Raw genomic sequence first — 24,728 nt, 5'->3', positions numbered from 1 at the left:
TAAAGCCGTTTAAAATTGTTGAACTTCTTACCGCTGGCAATCAACGTACTCGACCAAATCAAATTGCCTAAAGTGTGTTTAAAATATGTTTGTAGTATTTTGTATTTATGTAACTTTTTTGTACCTTCTTTTTGACAATAATAAAAACACAACTTTACAGTTTCCTTTGAAAAAGGCCATCAAAAATGGCCGAAACGTCGGGTAATTTAAGAATTAAATCGTTTGCCTAGTGATTTGGGACTGATAAAGCCGTCAATACATATATAAACTCATATTCCAGTCGTTACAACCATCACACATTATTATTGTAATAAGTATTGTTAAGGAGTGCGACCCACATTGAACTACAATCCTGGCAGATACTGGTTTCAATCATCGAGTGCAGTCCACTACCTATACAACAAATACAACAAATTTAATTTTAGTCGGCATGAGCGTAAATCGAATGGAGATCAATGGAGATATAGATGTGATCAACGATAATCAACGTGGAACGAAGGGAGCAATATCGGAAAACATCGCATATGAAAGCCGACTACTGCATTGATCGGAGATCGGAGGTATAGTTCAGTGCCAGTCTATTAGCAAAGGAGGACAGTTCAGTTATATTTTAATTATGGGTTTTAAGATTATTTAAGTCAAATAAATCGGCATGTCAGTTTTTTAGTTAGGAGCAAAAATAAACTACAATTTACGTTTTATCAAATACTTTCTGATGTCCAATTAGCAAGATGTACGAGGTTGAATAGACAGTAACGGCGTACATCACTACGCGTCAGTGCAAGTCTACAAGGTTGATTACGATCGTTTCGGTGTTGGCCAGGACCAAAGAGCCAACATTTTGGTCCTTCGAATCGGATCCTGGACAGGATTTGGTATTACAAGAGACACGCTGACACTGGGACGCCATTGGAATAAGTGGCTACTATTGTTCACAACCGCCATCACGTTTGCCTATCAAGGAAGATAGACAATTCGGCCATTGTCGTGAACGCCATTTTGTAAACTTCATCGTCAAACCGGACATTAGCGACAAGGGATTTCTCGTAGGTGAGTTGAATCGCTACTATATGTCCAGTCGAAGCTGGCACTGTTACTTCATGCTAACACTATTGGTTTGTGGCACATCATATTGCTTTCTGCATTTGGAGATAATTGAAGCCGAGGAACAGGATCTGCACTTTGGCAACATTTTCGTGTACAAATCACCATTCGATATCGATATCGATATTGATCGTTAGCTGTCTACGGAGAGGGAGAAAGCACATTTCGTGAAATATACGCAACCTAAAGGTTTCGTAGATAATTTTATCCTCTTCGACTGCGTTGTCCAAAATACGAATTGAGCCCTGAATCAAGTCTTGATGTCTATGTACTCTGGATTTTGCGCATTGCTTTTGGATGCTAGTCGCACTGCCAGTCTCTTAACTTAATCAATTTGTACTAGCCTTTGGTACCTGGATGCTATATTTGAAATCTAGTTTTTGGAGCAGTATTTTTATGCAGGTAAAACACACATCATTGTTCAAACTGCCTCTTCTCGCGAAGGAATCGGCTTCTGAATTACACGTCCTTTTTGGAAAATTTCGAACTAATAGCTTAAACATTGGATCAAACTGTACAATCGGGTGATTATAAGGATTTGTTACTGGTTAATCTTCTCACCACACGGTTGGACCTGTTACCCGCAGTGAGTGGGAAGAATGCTCGACCAGCAGGGAAACAGATAAGCTTAAGGACCTTACGGATTTCCTTCATCAGGTGTTAAAATCGTTGCCACCAAGTGCATTTGAAGCTAGAAGCAATCAGCATGCACAACCACATTTAAAACCGAAGCTCCCTCATGTGAAGATCAAATACAATGCGACACATGCCAATTCATTTGTTGTATCAGCGTGTGGAGCCTTCAGCGGATGTCGGTAACCGAACGGGACGAATTACTTCGGACTGATTCCCTATGCCGTAACTGTTTCCGACATGGACATCAGGCAAGAGAGTGCCAGTCTAAATTCCCCTGCCGCACATGTAAGGGTCGGCAAAAAACCCATGTCATTTCTATCAAGTATACACCACATTCAGCATCTTCTTCTACTTCTCAAATATCCACACTTGGTACCAAGTTTTCAATTGGTAGTTAGTACTACTGAATACTAAATCCAAGCCAAAGGGTTTTAATTTTGATTTAAGTGGATATGCCATGTTTGTGTTGAAGTCCACCGATATTCTTTTCAAATTTTCTGATAAGAGGGTCAAAGTTGTGGTGGTAGTTTCTTTAACAATCTCACTTTTTTATCAAAGATTGTTTGGATTGAGCGCTCCGGATATGGATATCCATTGAGCTTTCCAATTTCGAAAATAAAATTTTTCTCTTTTATTACCGCATCATTATTGAGAGGTAAGGTCAGCATTCTATGAAACATATGATGAAATGCTGCCATTTTGTGTTGGTGAGAATGATTGGAAGTGTTTGGTATGACGCGGTCCGTATTGGTTGGCTTCCTATATATTCCGAAAATTAAAAACTTTGCCTTTCTGAAAATGAGAATATCTATAAAAGGTAAGCTGTTGTTTTCCTCTATCTCATAGGTGAATTTAATATTTTTATGTAATTTATTAATTATTTCTAAGAAATTAGATAAATCATTGCGTTTGATGATGCAAAATATATCATCAACGTATCTCCACCAGCGATTAGGTAATAATCCCTGTTTATTTAAAAGTTCTTCAAGGTTTGCCATAAATAGTTCGCATAAAACGGGGAGAGCGGATTACCCATTGGGACCCCTTGTAATTGTTTATAAAATTTCTCTCTAAATCTGAAGTAATTTACATCCATGCAAAGTCGAGTTAGCTTAAGATAACACCTTACTTAACATTTCCATGAACTACTACTCTTTTATTGAAGTAACCAATCCTCCAACAGATTGATTGAGTCCTCCACCGGGACACTTGGGAATAAGGCGGTTACATCGAAATATACCATTATTTCATCATCTTCGATTTAACCTGAGCTCAGAAGTTGAGTAGCGAACTCTTGCGTATTGGGATTAGATTTACTAAAAAACTTTTTCGGCATATTTTTGAATTCTTCCACTAGCCATTTGGAGATTTTTTGGGTAGGGGCTCCTACTGAAAAAATAATTTCCCTTATTTCATTCCCAGGTTTATAGTTATTTATTATAGTTCTGGCGTCATTTATTTTTTGAAAAAGAAAGGTTACGGTTATTTAGACTAGTTTCAACGTCTATAATAACTTGTTCAAGATTAACTTTGGAAAAAATAGCATAATTTAACCCCATGTTGAGAAAATTTGTTTGTTTGTTCGTGAAATTTTGAGATGAACGATTGACTAGGAAGTTCTCTGAGAACTGTATCGAAGGTTTTGGGGGTGGGATTCTACGATTTTGGGCAAGCAAATTTTCGAATTTCTTATGAAGGAGAATTCGTTTTAGTTCAGATTGACAATGCAAATTTTATTTTGGTTAGAAACTTTCAAACCCTTGAGGGTATTGTTTTGCTAGTTTTAAATGAAGGTTATAACATTCCACAGTTTCGATACAGTTCTCAAAGAACTTCCTAGTCAATCGTTCATCTCAAAAGTTCACATGTTGGCGGCACTTCACACATCTCGTCATTGTCGAAGAGGAGCTTTACTTTTCAGAAAAGGTGCTATTTCTGGGTAAGTGAGGATGTTCAGGAGTGCAACCCGGATTGAACTACAACCCTAGCAGATATTGGTTTCAATCATATAGTACAGTCCACTATCTGTACAACAAATACAACAAACTTAACGGACCTGTGGTAGTACGCCGGAGATATGGCCGTGATCAACGATCACCAACGTGAAACGAAGCAAAAGTATCCATATTCCACCACGGACAATATCGTTGTTTAATATAACCTGATCAAGTCTCCTGGATGGGCACCCCACCACTATCCGGTTATTGTACGATGAAAGTTGATTCTCCGTTGGCATTTTTGTTTCAGATATCGAATGTGACATCCCAAAGTGCCTTTGGAGCCGAACGAGACCCCGAGATATTTGAATGTGACGACCTGAGCTATGGTTTCACCCCTTAGTTGAAGCTGTATTTGTGCTGGTTCTCGCTTCCTTGAAAATACAACCAGCTCAGTTTTCTCCGTAGAGAACTCGATACCCATTTGAAGAGTTCATGTCGACAAGTTGTCGAGGGTATCTTGTAATGGTCCTTGAAGATCAGCAGCTTTGGGTCCTACAATAGAAACAACGCTGTCGTCGGCAAGTTGTCTTAGTGTGCAGGATGTGTTGATACATTCATCTATGTTGTTTACGTGAAAATTGTACAAAAGGGGATGTTACTGCATATGCCGCAATTTGATACTTTACCTTACTATAGTTGCCTTTTGATCAAATCGGTCACTCTCTTTTGCCTACAACAAGAAGAGGAGATTTCTATTGTTTGTATCATACCCATCTCATATTGATAGGCAAGACAATCAGTTAAATAAAGTACTTTGAAGAGTACACATCCCTTTTCTCTATCATGAATAATAAAGAGTGGATTACGTTTAGGAAGCAAACTAACAGCCACGTGCTAGTAAAATAAATTATCTAAAATATCACCGCCGGAGCGATTCGACATGCTTGATTCCGTCACAGTCCGGAGAACCAGCAATTCTCGCGAACATTAATGGTCCTTCGAGCCGGATTGTGAAACCAACAGTTGGTACAGAAAGTGAATAGTCGCTTCGCAAATCGATCACTACGGAGACGTAACACCGTGTTCAACACCGCTACTGTGTGGAATTTTCACAGTAGCCACGGCGTGATGATGGTAACTCTACCATCATCACGCCGTGGCTACTGTGAAAATTTCGGACTGGGAGCGTGGAGCTATCATATCATCCTCCAGTTCCACGGCATATCGGCGTGGTTTGGGTCGGCGAACAATAAGCGAATAGAGTGAGTACATTCTATATAAATTGTACGACAATAAATCGATGCTCGTCTTTGGTCGTATAAGGACAATTGTTTATGTTTTATACTTCCTGTTAAATAATTGTTCGTTGTGGAATCGGCATCTTGGCGTCGTTGCGTGAGCTAACTAAAATCGAACGTGGTCTCGTTAATTCCCTATCTAACCGTGAGTTATTTGTGGAGACATATGATGACGAGAAAGATAAAAGCAAAATTAGTACTCGTTTGGATCGATTAGAAGCCGTTTTCTCAGAATATGGAAAAAATCGTGCAAAAATTGAGACACGTCAGGAGCAAGAGTTAAGTCTTACCATCGAACCGGTTGACGCCAAGGAAAGACAAGTGCAATTAGAGGTTGAAGCTTCGAACAAAAAATGACGTGTCGAGTTTGAGAATAGATATTTTGATGTTAAAGATTTTCTCTCTGCTAGGCATGTACAACCGACTACTGCAGCCACACCCTCTGTTCCTCCTCCGTTCGGCCAACCCATTACTTCCCGAATTCATCTGCCAGCATTCAAAATCCCTTCCTTTGACGGTAGTGTTGAAGATTGGTTGAGTTTTCGAGATTCCTTTCAAAGCATGATTGATAAGGATCCTTCTCTCACGGCGGTCGATAAGTTCCATTATCATCTAACGGTGCTATCTAAAGATGCTAAGACGCTTATAGAGTCTATTGAAGTAACGACTACAAATTATGAAGTGGCTTGGACAATGTTAAAAGATCGATTTGAAAATCGGAAGATTATTACTCGTACGCTCTTATTTCAGTTGAAAAAGTTAGGACTCGTTACTGATGGTTGGTCACATCTTCTGGCACATTTACTATATAAACGTTTGGATTCAGAGACTCAGCGACATTGGGAACGATCTCACCACTGATAAGCCGAAGGCGAAACGTGAAGAAAGCTGAAATAAAATATGTGCTTTTCTGTACAAATCCAAAAAACCCCTAAATGTTCATGTAAATCTTTCTTTCTTGTACGAATATTTAATTTTGAATCTAGCATTCGGAAATACCGAGGAATAGCCATTATCTCATGCATTCCAAAATTTCTTGAAAAAATTGTAAACGAAAAACTTTTTCATCAACTTAAAAATGTAGTAACAAACATGGCTTTTTTAAAGGCCGCTCAACTACAACAAATCTCTTACATACCATTACTTCTACACAATCTACAAAAATAGGGCATAAAACATAACGAATCGTGTGCAGGTAGTCCGCTTCCAAAACATACTGTCTGAACCAATTAATGTAACTTCTGGCGTACCTCAGGGTTCTCACTTTGAGCCTCTCCTTTTCATATAACATATGAACGACGACATTATATATGCAGACGACATGAAATTCTTCATAGAAATAAAAAATATCAGCGACGCTGTAATATTCCAGAACGAAATCAATCTATTCCACATTTGGTGCTGCAAAAGTCTACTTAAACTCAATGTAAAAAAATGTAACTCAATAACTTTAAGCAGGAAAAATGAAACTATATCTATAAACATACATCTAGGAAATCAACTTGTAGAAAAATGTAAAGTTGTACGAGATTTATGCGTAATCTTAGACTCCAAGCTCACTTTTGTGGAACACTACAATACCATAAACAATAAGGCAAACAGCATGCTGGGCTTTATTAAACGCTTAAGTCATAACTTTCAGGACCCATACACAATTAAATTATTATACAGTACATATGTCAGAACTATTTTGGAAGCCTAGTATGGAATCCATACAATATTATTCACGAAGAACGCATCGAATCTATTCAAAAACAATTTCTTTTATATGCACTTCGTAAATTAAACTGGACACCATTTCCTTTACCGCCATATGAAGCACGCTGCATGCTCATCAATATTCAAACACTTAATGAACGCTGAAATTGGCATTCTCATGCAGTTTATTCCTTTTACATGAAGAAAATTCTTGAAAATGTTCATCATGTCGTTTTCTGTAAACTCTTTTGCTATTATGGTCCGGTGATATTTCGGAAAAACTTGTTCGTACGATGTTATGTCTTTGTTGCCTAATTTTAAAATGATTTGATTCCTGAAAAGGTTAATTGGTTTTTCAGTACAGGGTATGAAATAATCATCACTCGTGTCTGCTGAGTGAACTGTTTCTAGATCATCACTTTCACTTGAGGATAGTTCTACTTTTATACTTCTTGAGGAATTAGCGTTTATAGTCTGATTTTCTGAAACTATGTTGATTCTGGAGAGAGCGTCTGCTATGACGTTTTGCCTGCCGGGTTTGTATATAATCTCATAGTCGAACTCTCCTAGGTTAAGCTTCCATCGAACGATTTTACTGTTCGTGTTGGTTAAGGAATATGTAAGGGGTTGATGATCTGTAACTAACTTAAATTTTCTTCCGTAAAGATACGGTCACTGTGTGTCCTGAAAATTGGACTTCCTTTTTGAAGAACTCACATTTGTCCAGTTGTATCTTCAGACCGGCGTCTTTCAACTTTTTCATTACTCGTATCAAGTCTTTTTGATGCTCTTGCAGTGAGCTAGAGAAAATGATTATGTCGTCCATATAGACGAAACAACACACTCCTACTAGTTCTCGAAAAATACAATCTATTACTCGCTGAAATGTGGCAGTGCGCTGTTTTTCGGTATCTGCCTCGGCTAGTTGTATCTGGTGAAATCCTGATACTAAGTCGATTGTAGAAAAATACTGAGCTCTACCCAATTTGTCAAGTATGTCTGTTATATCCGGAATCGGATATTTGTCATTTACTGTTTTTTCGTTGAGTTTTCGGTAATCAAAATTTTTTTTTGTCCAGATGCATCGGCTTTTTTCGGTACTATCCAAGTTACAATTTCATGAACCGGTTTTTAAAAAAGCGGGTCTTCACAGTTCGGAAGTTAATTGGGGAATGAATTTATTTTCAATTAATTTTGTTACAGAGGCCTAACTTGCTGATCTAACTGAATTATTATAAAGTGCCTACGCTGCTCCTGCTGCTCGGTAACCGTCGCGTCGGTCAGCTGCGTATGCACTTTATGTGCTGGTGACACGCGCAATCAATTTGCGCGCGGTGATGGGATTTTTTATGGTTCGGGTGAACCTGGTGGTAACTGCTCTTTCCTGTGGTTTTGAAGCTCCTGATTCAATTTACTATGATTTTCTTTGAATATCTTCGATTGAGAGTGGTTTGTAATATATTACCGGGTTGGATGTGTTTCTCGGGTTGATTGCTGTAATGTTTACTGAAGTTGCCTTTTGTCTAGCTTTAATGAAAATATAGCGTGATGGTAAGTCGATGCCCTTCACGCCGCCCGACTGGGTTCGATTCCCAACCCCGCACATAGGGTCAGAAAGTTTTTCTGGCCCGAAGAGGCGAATGACATTAATGTCAAAGCCTCTATAATTGAAACAAAAAAAAACTTGGTTTGCAGGTGATTCAACATTTTCGTGTTCTTCAGATGAAGGTTTTGTAGTATTTCCGTATTTATCGTCCTAATGAAATGGGTTCTTGTGACATCTAAATTAATGGAGGACGTGAACGGTAGTTGTTCGACTGTTCTAATTACTCTATTGGTAAACGTGAGGTTTTGGAAAGTTAGAGTGCAATTCGTAAAGATTACCATTATGAGCCTATTAGCTTTTTACTAGCGGCTCCGCAGGTGTTCCAAAGCGTGTCATTCACATCATTGAATAAAAGGGTTGTGTGTTCCGTTTCTGTTATTGGGAGATATTGGAAAGTATTCTCGTATAAACATTGACTAGGTTGACTGTTTATCAAGTTTGCAATGCATTTGTCTTCGGAGACGTCTTCAATGGCTGAAGGTTTGCAGATTGTCCAATCTGATAGACTTTGGCAATTGGTGGTTTGAAAAAATATCTTGTTCTGATGCTTGAGATAGTGATTTCCAGGTAGTATGATTCTTTCATTGGATTTAATTATTGGTTCAACGCGAAGATATTCGAAATTCGTTTCACTGAAGTTAGGGATGCCGATGATGTAGAAAATTAATGTTCCGTTCGTGACTATAGATGTAGAGGCAAATTCTAGAGCTTCCTCGATGAGATGAGTGTGAACTCCTTGTTGTTCTAGGCACTTGTGAATAAATTCTACTTCTGCTGCTTCTAATAAATTTGGATTTATAATGTTTAGTTTTGGAAGGATAATGGCTGACTGTATAGTTTCAATTTCTTTGTTTATTACATCTAGATGGAATAAAATGTTTATAAAATTTAACTCAGATGATATATTTTTAAAGAAAGTCGAGTCTTCTAATATTGATCGTTGTAGGAAGACCGACTCTTTTTTGAATTCTACTATTTAGGGCTGTTTGCTCATTGTTGTTATCTACTAACTCGTTGATTGATTTGTCTATAGCTTTTAGGTCGTCAGCGTCTGGTGATCCGGAAAGCTATTTCCATGCTCTGCCTAGGGCTTCCCATCGTTTTACTCTATTTTGATTTGAATTTGAGTGTGTAATTTGGTATAAATTTGAGTGTATCTGAATGATTTTATGATTTATTAGAGGATTCGATTCTGAACTATTTGAAGTTTGAATGATATCTTCTATTCTGGTTACAGTTTCTTCTAGGGCAGTTATATTTATTTTGTGTATTTTTTTGTAATGGCCTGTTAATATTTTTGCTGCTCCGTTGTGAACTATTGCTATGGGATGTGTATCAAGACTAGGGATCTCCAAGGATGCAAGGATTGTAGTAATAGGGAAAAGGCTGGAATTAAATTTAGAGGTAGGTTATCAAAAGGTTGGACTTGTGAAACTATTGGTTGAGATAGAATGATGCTTCGTGTCATTGTCCCCTAACATTATTTTTTATATTTGATTTATGAATTTTGGCATTGTGTTCATTTCTAAATGTAGTATTCTGGTTTTCTTGAACATGTTGTTTTTTTAAAATTCTTTGTGTTTGGCTTTGAAGACTTTATCTTTAACAAATACAGCTTGTCCTGTTGTAAGCTCTGGATGATCTGATCTGTTTTGTTATGCTGGTTTAATTGATTTCCCGAGTAAAGTCTAACATCAAAATTAGAACAAATTGATATTTCATTATGATAGCAACATCAGATTGAAATCCTAATATGATATCAACTCATCAAATTTTCAATTAATATCACATTATGTTACCATTTGCTGTTTAAAGGCAAAAATTTTGTGAAACTCAAAAAATGAAAATATTAAAATCAACAACTTAGTGAATCCATTGAAATTGAGCAAATTTCAAATGGCAGCACAAAAATACAAAGTTATGTTTCAATGGAAGAATTATTTCTTGTTGCCTTTTACAAAAATGCTTTGACATCCTGCCGAAATTCTGCAGTTGACCGCAACCACAACCGCGAAGAATTGATTTATTTCAACATTTTTTTCAACTTTTACGTAAGTAATGCTCTTTCTTTTTAACCACGAGTATATTGGTGTCAAACCACACGTCTGGGAGGCATTAGATTAATTTGCGATCATCGGTACCACGTTCCCATCTCGCTGATCGTTAGCCGTAGAAGGAGCTTATTTAAGAATTTGAAATGAGAAATATATTTGACATAGTCGATTTCCTTCTAGATACGTTAGGTATCCGATCATGTAACAATTTTTGAGTTCAGTTTAAAAAAATGTTTCGTTATTTGAAATCATACGACGTCGCGAAGTTTTGAGACCATTATTTTCAGTGCATCCAGAAATCGGGGACCTGGATGGCGAAAACAATCTACTCGCCAAACCCGTTCTGAAAATACTCATAAGTTTATATCCAACAGTATGGAAAAATTCATTGTTTACGAAGTTCGAACATCGAATATTGAATGTCTCAGATTCCAGAACCTAGAGCTAATAATACTTCAGTAGCTTAGAGGAGCCACCAAGAAAATATATGTTTCATTTGTATATTCCTAAGTAGTCCACAAACTATGTCGAAGACACTCTTCAAAACAAACTCACTCCTGGTTATAAATGCTTAGAACTTCATATACTTACTAACGCTAGATATTATGAGAAGTGTTTCATCAATCATCTAATAGATCTTGGAACTTAAATACACTTTTCTAAAGAAACCGTCTAACTAAATCTTTATAATTTTGAGTCACAGGACTAATTCTGCATCAAATGATTGTAAATTATTAGTCTACACCAGAAATAAAAATTTACTGAAGAGATTCTGGTTCTATCTGTGGTCAGAAGCGAGATAATCGTTCATTGTCCCAATTAGTCGAAAAAACAAATGATCTGGGATACCTTATTGCCGGATTCCTAATTCACGTTCCCTGTGTTGTAGAAAACTTCACTGTAAAACGTTCGGTCTTCAGAGCCTCTAAATTCGTATTTCAAAGTGATTACATGTGCGAGTTGTGTGAGATCAAATAGACAACTCAATTTAATGTTATAATATTTGAATGCTGCAGCTTTGGATATGAGAAGGACAAAGAGAACATTTTTATACTGTGCTCAAATAGCCACACTGCTATTCACAGTGGATGCGGGATGGAAGCGACGCAACGAGTGTGCATTGACAGAAACCACCTGCATACAACTTTGTTAAACAACACTGCTTGTCATATAACCGAAAATTTTCCATTACCTTATAGTCCATCTCGAAAAGTTCTCATTCCAAATCATCTAAGTTCGAAACCGGATTCTCTTCGCGGTAGTGTGGAGGAGATTGCATGAAATCTTTTTTCTTGCTCGCGACTAATATGGAGATTGCATAAAATCTTTTTTCTTGCTATCGAGTAATATCGCCTAAATGTATACTATCCCGGACATTTTTGGGGTGTTCTATTTTTAGATTATGCTCGTGACGTGTCATTTCGAGAAAATCTACATCATATTAAGTTTTCAATGTGCTTTCACTGAGAGCAAAACTAGTTTCCAGTTTGATGTCACACAGCATTTTTTTTGCTGTCAATTTTAATCTTTTAACCGTTAAAACGACCAAAACGATAGCAAATTAAGTAATCGATATATACGAACAGCACAACATCAAATTGAGTTTTCTTTTTATTCTCACACTCTACTCGGGTTGCTTGTGCTTCTTTTAATCTTACAACGATTTCATCATACTGCTTTTTCCTACTCGCCTGAATTTCTCCTGGTGTTACTGTGTTATGAGCTGTTCCTGAAAGTATTTCTTTGGGTGTTTTCCGGTAACAGAAAGAATTGTGTTATTGTATTTTTCTACCACTACCACATCAGAGTTTTGCAATTTACTTCTGGAGAAATTTGTTTTTGAATTCGGTACATTTCTGTAATCGTAGAGTGAAAACGTTCTACAGGGCCATGAACTTCTGATTTATTACTTGGAGTTGTGAAATATTTGATATTTAAATCGAGCATCATTCCTCTTATACCGGGGGATAGGAAGGCTTTTTCGTTATCCGTGACAACGAAAGAGGGAATTAAGTTGGATGTGATGGTATCGTGGAAAGCTTTTCTAGTATGGACGGCGTGTCGGGACTTGTCAATATTCGACAGGAAGTAATTGTTATCAGTTTGGTAGATATCAATATGTAGGATCTCGAAGGGGAATTTAGGTATTGGGGTTTCTTGTAATTTTACAACAAGCGGATTCCTGTCATATTGTGATACATTACAGAGATCGCAAACTCGCACGAATTGTCGAACTTTGTCGGTTATTTTCGGGAAATAAAATTTATTTAGTATTTGTTGTTTGTTTTCTTCAATTCCGCGGTATGCTCTCTCGTGGGTTTCTTGAATTATTTTCTGTTGTATTTCAGGTTTCACAATGTTCTCAAGGATTTTTTGAGTAAATCGGACCTTAAGGAGTCGCGATCTACTGAAGAATTTTATGTAAACTTCTTGAATCTGACCTAGTACTGGCTCGGATGTGTGAAGTCCTATTAATTTATTTGGGGTGAAGAATTCTTTCATTAGAGCAGTCAAAATTTCTTCACTAAATCTTGTTCTCTTTATCGTTATTCTGGTATAACCAGGAAATGGAGATGTGGTAGTTGTGTCCGCATTTGTATTGGTTTTCTCTATTATAGTTTGTAATTTAAAAGCGTTTAGTGGAGCCTCTGTTGAGATGATATAGTGGGAGTCATCATCTTCGCCGGAGTGTTGCGTTGGAGTGAGTGAGTGAACTTGAATTCTGCTGAGCGCGTGAGCTACTACGTTAGTTTTTCCTAGTTTATACACGATTTCATAGTCGTGTTCTTCTAAGTAGGATTTCCATCGTTTGAGTTCATTGTTCTAGAGGCAAAATGTATCGGTTTGTCCTTGCCGATTTCACTCTGGCTTAGCACTGCGCTTATAGCATAATTTGAAGCGTCGGTGGTTATCAGAAATGTTTTTTTGCCTTTCTCATATAGAAAGGCTATGCAATCACTGTGAAAATCGACTTTTTAACCGAGGCCCGGAGGGCCGAATGTCATATACCATTCGACTCAGCTCGACGAACTGAGCAAGTGTGTGTGTATGTGTGTGTGTATGTAACAAAAATATGCACTCACTTTTCTCAGAGATGGCTGAACCGATTTTCACAAACAAAGATTCAAATGAAAGGTCTCATAGTCCCATAGCTTGCTATTTAATTTCATTCCGATCCGACTTCCGGTTCCGGAGATATAGGATGATATGTACCAAAAAAGTGAAAAAAATATGCACTCCCTTTTTTCAGAGATGGCTGAACCGATTTTTACAAACTAAGATTCAAATAAAAGGTATTATGGTCCCATAGCTTGCTATTGAATTTCATTTGAATGTGACTTCCGGTTCCGGAGTTATATGGTAATATGTGAAAATTTGAGCAAAAGTTTACACTCAATTATCTTTGGAACAACTCAACCGATTTTTGCAAACTAAGATTCAAATGAAAGGTCTTATAATATCCTAAAAATTTGTGGAACATTTTATCAGGATCCGACTTCCGGTTTCGGAACTAAAGCGTGATAAGTGGGAAATTACCAATTTTATAAGTATTTTTTCACGAACGATGGTTAAAAACAGGTACAAATCCCTTAAAACTGCCTGATAAATTCATCTAGTTTGCAGAGTTTGTTAGTTTTTGGGCATGAAAACTTAATTCGGCACTACTGGTCCCCTCTTTTCCTGTTCCGATAGCACCGAAAGTGGAGACGAAAAACTCCTAAAACTAAATTTACCTCGATTTCTCTGCGATGCTTGAACCGATTTTCACAAATCTTGATTTGAATTAAAGTTCATACTGTCTTTAAACCTACTGTGAAATTTCATCCGGATCCGACTTCCGGTTCCGCAGTTGCAGGGCGATTAGTGTCAAAGTTTTCAAATCGCCATATAGAGTGACAATATGTACTACACCTAAAAAAGTAGAAAAGTCAAAACAAACGATGCGTGCTTTGTTCTATTTCGTATGCAGAAGTAACAGAAACGCAGGTTCGTTTCGTTTGTTAGATTTCGTTTAATTGGTTTAATCGAAATAGAGCATGAGATAGTAAGTATAGGTTTAACTACGTTGAAAACTGTTCCAATTTGTAGGTCATATTTGTTGGTAGCAAACGATCCAACTTCGGCTATTCCGTTTATCTGAATCCGGTTTCGGAAGAATTGGAAATAGTGATCAAAAACTGCAAAAAGGATCTCACTCACTTTTCTTGGAGATGGCCAAATCGATTTTCACAAACTTATAGGTTCAAAAGAAAAGTCTTACAGTTTCATATGGAATTCCTTAATTTGTTGTGGATACTACTTTCGTTTCCGGAACTACAGGTTTTATAGAGTTTGTGAGATTAGATCCGAACAAATTATCCTATTTCTATTCAATAAACAGTTGTTTTTGCGAATTTCACGATTATACTTATGATGTAATGAGTAATATGAGAAAGGCATCATTACACCACTAGGTGGATTAAAATAGGTTTTTTTAATTTGGATATGTCAGTATGTCGTTGCTTATGATTTTTTTTTTAATTTTTCGGAAACATTCCTTTTCGTTATCATCGAATTTAATTTTCATTTTTGAAACGAGCTTCCTCTCCCCTCTCAAGAGGTTTGTAAGGGGTTTCGCTATTTTTGCGAAATCTCTAACGAATCTCCGATAATAACCAAGAAGTCCAAGAAAACCTCTCAAATCTTGAAATTGTTTCAAAGGCTCTCTTCAGATCCAAGAACACAGCAAAAATACTCTCTTTGGCTTCGATTTTCTCCTTCCATTTTGCCAATACTAGGTTCAAAGCGGTTTCACAAGAGTGACCCTTTTTTTTTTTTTTTTTTTTGCAAGGTGAAATGCATTTACGCACGGAGTGTGGGACTCTCCACAGGACTACCCAACTGTTGATTGGAACTACCCACTAAAACACCTTGGATCTCCAACCCTACCTCCCCGGCACCACCGCTAGGTATTACTTCGGGGTGAAAGGCTATTGGTGCTCACAGCACCCTTCCCAGATTTATGCAGAATGGGGATCAGCATCCTGCTCTCGAGGGATCGACCAGTTGGATGACGAGGTCGGTCCAGTGATGCCGGCTGGAGGGTAACTTCCGGTTCACTGGCGCCTCGACGACCCAAAACTGATGCTACGTCGCGGAACTACTCGACTAGCCTCCGCCAAAAGATCTAGTCTACACCGACGGAGGGTTCCCCGACGAGGGAAGTCCTCCCGAACCGACGCTTACGGTACGCGTCTACGACCCGACCGAAAGGATGCCTAAGTCGATCCAATGATTCCGGTTGGAGCGTGGCTTCCGGTTCACTGGCGCTCAGACGATCCTATCGGTATCACGCGACGATCTACTCGTCTAGTCCCAGACAAAGGATCTAGACTACTCCGACGGAGATTTCCCCGGCGAAGGAGAATCTCCCGACACCGAGTCTCTTACACCACACGGGACACCCGATGGAGTGCCGAGGTCGGTCCCGCGATTCCGGTTGGAGCATGGCTTCCGGTTCGCTGGCGCCTCGACGACTCGAATCGGTGTTGTGGCGGCTACTCGACTAGCCCCCGCCGAAGGATCTAGCCTACACCGACGGAGAGTTCCCCGACGAAGGAGGCCCTCCCGAAACCGACGCTTTCGATTCCCGTCAACGCCCGACCGAGAGGATGCCTGGGTCGGTCCAGTGATTCCGGTTGGAGGAAAGCTTCCGGTTCACTGGCGCCCTGACGATCCTAGCGGTATTACACCACGATTTACTCGTCTAGTCCCCGACGAAGGATCTAGACTACTCCGACGGAGATTTCCCCGGCGAAGGAGAATCTCCCGACACCGAGTCTCTTACACCACACGGGACACCCGATGGAGTGCCGAGGTCGGTCCCGCGATTCCGGTTGGAGCATGGCTTCCGGTTCGCTGGCGCCTCGACGACTCGAATCGGTGTTGTGGCGGCTACTCGACTAGCCCCCGCCGAAGGATCTAGCCTACACCGACGGAGAGTTCCCCGACGAAGGAGGCCCTCCCGAAACCGACGCCTTCGATACCCGTCAACGCCCGACCGAGAGGATGCCTGGGTCGATCCAGTGATTCCGGTTGGAGGAAAGCTTCCGGTTCACTGGCGCCCCGACGATCCTAACAGTTTTACGTACTACTCGTCTAGTCCCCGACGATGGATCTAGACTACTCCGACGAAGAGCTTCCCGACGAAGAAGGTTCTCCCGGACCGACGTTTATTCGCTGATCCCTCTTGAACCTACTACGGTACGCGGCTGACCTGTTGTTGATCCGCACTCCATTTCCGCTGCAATATTCCCGCAATTTGGGATGCCGCGGTCGACACTGCGTTCCAGTTCTCTACGCAGTGGCACATTCTCTGGATCAGGTTTTCCGGTGTGGTGTCCCTGCCGCATGTCTCCAGTAGCTCACTCCTTTGAGCCGCGAAACGGGAACATGCGAACAAGACGTGTTCAGCCGTCTCGATCTCGTCTGGGCAGCCAGGACATACAGGGGATGTCGCGTGGCCGAACCTGTGGAGGTACCATCTGAAGCACCCGTGCCCTGTGAGGAACTGCGTCAGGCCGAAGTTCACTTCTCCGTGAGGTCTATCTAACCAGCTCGAGACCCTAGATATGAGCCGATGTGTCCACCTGCCCTTGGTTGAGCTGTCCCACTCTTGTTGCCATCTGCGTAGAGAAGCGGCTTTGGAGGCCCTACGGGCGTTCCTGTCTCCTCGCATGCTGTAGCGCTCCGCGTCTTCCTTCACTATCAGACTGATAGGCATCATGCTTGCAACCACGCAGGCCGCATCCCTCGATACAGTGCGGTATGCACTGATTACGCGAAGACACATCAGTCTATGCGTACTCTCCAGCATCTGTGCGTTGCGTTCCACATTCAGTGCCGACGCCCATACCGGGCTGCCGTACCTGAGGATCGAAACTGCCACTCCTGCCAGTAACCTTCGTTTACTGGAGCGCACGGGCGAGCTGTTGGCCATCAAACGAGAGAGCGCCGCGATCGCTGTTGATGCGCGCTTGCAGGCGTATTCAACGTGCTTGCTGAAACTGAGTTTGTCGTCAAGCATCACACCCAATTGCTTCAGTGATCTCTTGGAGGGGATCACGCAATCTCCGGCATGTACCAGCGCCTCCTGTTCCGATTTGCGGTTGTTTACCACCATCACTTCTGTTTTGTGGTGCGCGAGTTGCAGTTTCCTGCTACGCAGCCAGTCCTCCACCAAGCAGATTGAGTGTGATGCACTCAGTTCGACCTCTTCGATGGATTCGCCGTAGACTGTCAGCGTGACGTCGTCCGCGAACCCGACTATCTTGACACCCGGAGGGAGCCTCAACCTCAGTACTCCATCGTACATTATATTCCACAGGATCGGGCCCAAGATAGATCCCTGTGGTACTCCAGCCGTGATTGGAGTGCTACGTGTGCCTTCGTCGGTCTCGTAGAGCAATACTCGGTTCTGGAAGTAGCTTTCCAGAATCTTGTACAGCCCTTCCGGTACTCCTAGTCGAAGTAGGGAATCAGCAATGTCTGCCCAGCAAGCACTATTGAACGCGTTCTTGACGTCTAGCGTTACTACCGCACAGTAGCGGATCCCTCGTCGTTTGCGCTGTATAGCTACCTCCGCCGTGGTTACCACCGATGTTATGGCGTCCACCGTCGACCTGCCTCTGCGGAACCCGTACTGTTGACTGGACAGTCCTCCTACCTCCTCTATGAAGGGGGCTAGCCTGTTGAGGATGATTTTCTCAAGGAGCTTACCCACAGTGTCTATCAGACAGATTGGTCTATACGCCGAAGGATCCCCTGGGGGTTTCCCAGGTTTCGGTAATAGTACCAATCTTTGTCTTTTCCAAATGTCTGGGAACATACGCTCGTCCAGACATCTCTGTATGACCTCCCTGAACATGTCCGGTTTTGTCATTATAGCCGCCTTTAGAGCCACGTTCGGGATACCGTCTGGCCCCGGGGCTTTCTTTGTATCGAGTGATCTCGCCGCAGTGAGCAACTCCTCGTTCGTCACCTTTACGACTTCATTCGCTGGTAGCGGAGCTGGCTGCCAGGGGGACGTGTCGTGGTGGGGAAAGAGAACCGTTATGATTTCCTTCAACCTCGCCGGACTACGTTCAGGGGGTGCTAGCGCCCCTCTCGTTTTGGCCATCACCATCCTGTAGGCATCGCCCCATGGGTTGGAGTTGGCTCCCTCGCATAGCTTGTCGAAACAGGCTCTTTTGCTTGCGCTGATGGCCTTGTTTAGTGCTAGCTTCGCCGCTTTGAACGCCGTGTTTCTCTCCATCCTCATCTCCGCTGATCGAGCTCTTTGCATCCTTCTTCTAGCCCTGAGGCAGGATGCGCGAAGGCGTGCAATTTGCTCGTTCCACCAGTAGACCGGCGGTCTATTGGTCCTCGGTTGAGCCTTTCTAGGCATGGTCGCGTCACACGCCCGTGACAGGATAGCGACCAACTCGTCCCCTCTCAGGTTCGCGTTGTTCTCCTCTAATTCGAGGGCAGCGCAAAACGTTTCGCGGTCGAAGTTAGCCACCTTCCACGCTAGAGTTTTGGGAGTATTACTCCTCCTTGTGTTTCTCGCCAATTGGCCGATCGTGTAGCGAATGGCTAGATGGTCGCTATGGGTGTAGCCATCATCAACTCTCCAGTTAAGATCTCCAGCTAGGCCGGGACTACAGAAAGTCAGGTCGATAAACGACTCGACTCCGTTCCGCTGGAAGGTACTTTTCAGTCCATCATTCGCTAACATGACGTCCAACTTGGCGAGGGCCTCCATTAGCGTCTGTCCTCTCCTATTGGTGAAGCGGCTGCCCCAAGCCGTTGCCCAGGCATTGAAGTCTCCGGCTATCACCACCGGCTTCCGACTCACCAGGTCTGCGGTCAACATGTCGACCATCCGAGTGAACTGGTCTATTGACCATCTCGGTGGTGCGTAGCAGCTACAATAGTAAACTCCGTTTACCTTAGCTATGGCTACTCCCTCCGCTTGTGTTTTCACCACCTCTTGCACTGGGTATCGACCAGTCGTCAAGATCGCCACCGTCTTGGCTTCGTCAGACACCCAGTACCCGTTATCTACCGGTGTGTGATAGGGATCCGAAAGAATCGCGACATCAATGCCCCATTCCGTCACTGACTGGTGCAGCAATTGCTGGCCAGCTGCACAGTGATTAAGGTTCAGCTGTACTACTTGCATGCTGATTTACTCCCTCCACTTGTTGAGCAAGTAGGTCCGCCCATGACGTGGTTTGTGGCCTTCTTCTTGCTCGCGCATAGCATGCAACGTGGCGTTCTTTCGCATGCATACGCCTTGTGCCCCTCGCCGCCGCAACGCTTGCAGAGGTTGCTCCGGTCTGGGCCTTTGCAATTCCACGACTTGTGGCCAGGTTCGAAACACCTGAAGCACATGTCGACCACCGGCGGTTGGTAAGCGGTCACTGGGCATACCGACCATCCGACCTTTAGCCTGCCCACTTTGAGGACCTTATTGGCATCCGTGGCCGATAGCTTAAATGTAGCTATCTGGGTGCCCTGTGGTCCTTTCCTCATGCGGATGGATTCCCGTGAGACATCCACACCTCCTTGCTCCTTGATGGCCATGGCAAGTTCTTCTGCGGTGGCGATTTCGTCCAACCGTTTGCACTGGAGTGCAACCTCGTTACGCAGGGCTCTAACTTCGGCCGTATCGCCCAGGACTTGTTGGGCAAGCGCAACAAGCTCCGTTCCGCCCTGAGCTCCCTTTTTAAGCTCGAGCAGCATCTCTCCCGTCTTCGTACGACGGATGCTGCGAACCTCTTTGCCAAGCTCGGCTAGCTTTGCCTCGCTCCGCATGGCCTTGAGCACATCGGCGTACTTTTCTTTGTCGGCCTTAACCAACAAAGCCTCTCCTTTGTCCCTAGCCTTCCTCGCGGGAATGGGCCCGGCCTCTTTTGGGACCTTTTTCTTTTTCGCGACCTTCACCCATGGATTCTCGCCGGGTTCGCTTACATGGCTCGGATCCGGGGTTCGAGTGCCGAGGTTTGGGTTGAGCCCCTCGCCACGTTCCTTTGCCCCATCACTTCCGCCATGGTCTTTGCTCCTTTTGGCCTTGGGAGTCAGGCGTTTACTGCCTGGAGAATCCCTGGCGCGTTTCCGGCGCTGTTTGTTCCGCTCAATCGTGAGCCGGAGCGCATAGTCGACCGCCTCCTGTTTTTTGTCGGTGTCGAAGGTGAAGGGCTCTGTTTGAGAACACTTCTCCGACTTTCCGCCACCCTCTAGCCGCACTATTAACGCCTCTTGGTCCCTTTTAGCTACGTTCACGGCTTTACGTAGCTTCAGAAGGTTCGCCTTCAGCTCCTTGCTGATGTTGGATTTCTCCTGCGCGAATTCAATAATCGCGTCGAGTTGATCTATGACCGCTGTCATACTCGGCTTGATTATTTCCTTCCCTTGCTCCTGGGACTCAGGCTGGTTCGCTGGTTTGACATGGACATTGCTGTCACTCGTCTCCTCAGCTACTGCTTCGCTCTCCTTTCTCGCACCCGTTCTGGATGGAGACCTCCTCAAACCCCCTCTTGCGAAAGGGTTTACCTCCTCACTCGACCCTTACGATATTCCGATTGTACCGGTATTAGCAAACTGTAAGTTAATTAGTTAATCAGCTGATCTTTAACAACAAGTTCCAAAATTTTTTCCAACGTGTGCAACATGTTAATGGGACGGCACTCCTCGGCTTTATCCGTTCCAGTAACCTTGGGGATAGGAACCACCAGAGATTCTTTCCACACTTTTGGCACGTGCCCCGTGTACAACGATTCATTTACCAAATCCAGTAGATCGTGTCCGATAACATGAAAGCAATCCTGTATCACTTTTGAGTTTACATTGTCAATACCCGTCGATTTTCCCAAATTAAAACAAATATTTTTCAATTGTTCAAAAGTGATTGGTTGAAATTCATCAAGTCTACAATAGTTATTCATCGGCTGTGTTATTTCAACAGGTTCACCTACCAATTCAATACTTTGATTGATCTGCTGAACACTATTTATGAAATAACTGTTGAACTTTTCAGATATAATTTGTTCTGTGTGTTCTTCTATACCGTCAAAAGTTATACTTTTCGATGCACTATGTGTAGGCTTGATAAGCTGTTTGAGAATTTTCCATAACTCTCTACTGTTTTGTGAATTTGATCGATTCTCCTCTTTATGTATTCATATCTAGTCTTCTTCAGGGCCCGTGAATAAATATTTCGTGCTTGTGTATATCTATTCCAGTGACTATCATTGTTAGTTCTACAGAATCTCTTGTACTGTTTATCCCTCTCTCGTTTTAACCGTAAAAGGTCTATTGAGTACCAACTACTCAAGCTGTTCAAACTAACATACTTTTCAATTACTAATTCATGAGTACACTTTTTCAGTATGTCAGTAAGAATAGATGCCCAGTGATCCAAATTTCCAGTCAGCTGTGTACAACCCAAGCTTCTTGATACAAGTCGAGATATAGTTTGCTCTGAATAGTTTTTCCAACACTTGATTTTCACCGTATCTTCCTCATTTTTAGAGCTACTCGTTACGGAAATTGCAATTGTTTCATGATCTGAAATCTTGCAATCGGATTCCACATTTGAATAAACACCATCGAAATTGGAATACACGTGATCTATCAATGTTTTACTGTATCTCGAAATTCTTGTAAATTCATTCACAGTTTCCTTCAAATTGAAGAATTCTGCTAACTGTTTCAATTGATTCGAACCTTGATCACTGAGCCAATCAATATTAAAATCTCCAGTAATAATATTTAGTTTAATATTTAGTTTAGTATACCAAAATCGACGAAATTCTCCCACCAGTTTTCTAGAATTTCCAGAAACTGGCGGTCGCTTGAACTTGGAGAGTGGTAAACGACTCCATAATTTCCCATCTGCATGTCTCTTTCAACTGATATACCCAAGAACCAATTATTTCCAACTGCTTCGTTTGATTGAATGCTGAATTTAATTGATTCTCTGGCGTAAATTGCAACTCCACCCGTGTGCCTGGAATGGGACAAACAAAAAGCAACAGTGTAACCCGGAACACTGAACTTATCGAAAGCGTCAGAATCAACAATATGTGTCTCTGAGAGCAAAACTAATGAAGGATGTCTATCCTCTATAAGATGACGCATTGCGACATAATTAGAAGACAAACCGGCTATGTTCAAATACAAAATATCTGAATGCCTCCCATCGATTAGTTGCTATTCCATTGACATAATGTTGTTCTTTTTCGTTTCAAGCAATCTCAGATATACAGGACACTGCTTACTAAATGCTGGATGGTGAATGTCTAAATTCAATTTCATTTCTTTGTTCATTTTCAGACAATTAACGCATTTGAATTCAATTGAAGAACACTCAGATGTTCTATGTGCGGAATTACATTTGGAACAATTTTCACTGTTTAAACATTCGGTGCTCTTGTGACCAAACTCACCACACTTGAAACAGCGCAATACGTTGAACGACTCGAAAACCGAACACCTATCCCAGCCGACGCAAACCTTGCCGGCGGCCATCAAACTAGAATAAGTATTTTTATCAACCTCAATTATAACACTGAATTTGTTATATTTGAAGCGTGGATTCTCAAAGTCAGCAACAACTTTTACATCTTCAATCGAAATTTCCTGATTTTGACTTTTCAAAAGGTCAATAAATACATCAGAGGAATATCGATCACTCATCCCCACTATTTTCAGTTTTGGTTTCCCGGGCTTGGGTATAACAGCATTGTATTCAGTACCTAAATATCGGGATATATGTCCACTAAATTTGCGAATCGTTTTGCAGCGGGATTAGTGTGCTGCATAGAATTTGATGCAGGTCTAGCTAATTTAAAATTTGGTCTGTTTCCGTAATTAACTCGTCTAGAGCGAATTGATTGATCGATTTCCATGGGTTCGGGGTTGTCTTGTCGTGGGTAGAAAGTTCGATTTGGTGCGAAGGCATTTCTGCCAACAGGATAAGTACGGTTAGGAGCAAACACATTTGGTGTTGCTTGAGAAATAAATTGTCTTGGGGTTGCATTCGGTGGCATTCGAGATGGTAAATTTTGAATTGGTATGCGCCTTGGTGGTAAGGCGGCTTTTCTGGTGATTTTGCTTGGTACCCTGGAATTGCTGAAATTTGTTTTGGTACCGGTGTTGGTACTGGTTGCCAAGAGGGTATGTTTACAGGAGCGTTACGTGCGTCAAGATTCAAATAATCTACACAGTAACTGTACGCTTGTGCTAAACTTTGTGGCTTAAAATTTTTGTAAAAACGTGAAAGAGGATCTCCAAGACCTCGAATGAACGTATCTAACGCGATTTGATTGTACAATCGCATTAAGATTAATTCATGACCATGACACTGGTCGTCCATAGATATGGCAGAACTAACTCTCGCACACGGCTTTGGTAGCTTTCTATACTTTCTGGCTTGCTTCTGACTAATGATTTTAGTTGGTTGTAAAGAGTCATTAAGAGTCTTTTTTCTCGCGTAATAGAGTTTTAGTACCACTTTAATGCTTTGCCATTGTGTTGGAGTGTTACTGGTAATTAGAGCATCATTTGCTTCACCTTTGATTTTCCGCCTGATTGTTTTCATAAGCAGGTGGTATTGAAAACTTTGTTGTAGGTCTTCTAATAGTTCTAACACGTCTTCGACGTCTAGAATCCATTGACTAAGGTCTCGTGGATTCCCGTTAAAGTCAGGCAAATCTCTGACTATCTGTGGTATTTTACCACGTTCTTCAAAGCCTAAATTTCGATCAATGACGAAACGGGGCTGTGGTACAGGTTGGGATTGAGGAGCAGGATCTGGATTAGGTGGATTCATATTGAGGCTATTAAGTAATTCGATTAGTTCCTCTATTTTTACCCACTGGAACACTTTAAATTTTGTTCGATTGGGTTAGTGACGCGCCTATCTGTGATATTTTAACGGTTCGCTTACAATTGGTCCGGGCTTGCCGTTGTGTTGTTAGTAGACGATTCCGCGATTATAATAATTAAGTTTTAAAGTTAAGTTTGCTGATTTTTTTTATATTAGTACACACGCGCACTATGTGTTATTCGGGGTTAGTAGTTATTAAATTGCTTTTTTTATTTAAACTATACTCACAAAAATATAGGAAGTACATCAGTACTGCGGGACAACGCCTAGCTCCTGAGGTCCTATTCTTAAGGAAGCACGGTCCGTGCTGCGGGATAATGCCTGAGTCCTTGTAATCCTGTTTTGCGGGTTTCCGGTTCCACTCAGCGCACCTCTTCGCGCTTCGAAGTCTCAAATCGCCAACTTAATTGACGATGGCGCTAGGTCCGGGCTTCGAATTCCGTCTTTCAGGCAGCTAGAGATGTCTTCGTTTTAGCAATG

General features: G+C 41.7%; 1 protein-coding gene across 6 annotated transcripts in view; it reads right to left on the bottom strand.

Annotated features, from left to right (window-relative positions):
* LOC131437439 (coiled-coil domain-containing protein AGAP005037) overlaps positions 1 to 24,728 on the bottom strand; it is a 993,236-nt gene that overhangs the window by 623,239 nt on the left and 345,269 nt on the right. The gene's annotated exons all lie outside the window — the stretch shown is intronic.

The sequence above is a fragment of the Malaya genurostris genome, chromosome 3 (genome assembly GCF_030247185.1).
Source record: "Malaya genurostris strain Urasoe2022 chromosome 3, Malgen_1.1, whole genome shotgun sequence".
NCBI classification, from domain to species: domain Eukaryota; kingdom Metazoa; phylum Arthropoda; class Insecta; order Diptera; family Culicidae; genus Malaya; species Malaya genurostris.
Note: the sequence above shows the minus strand (reverse complement) of the source record. Positions and strands in the feature narration are given on the sequence as shown.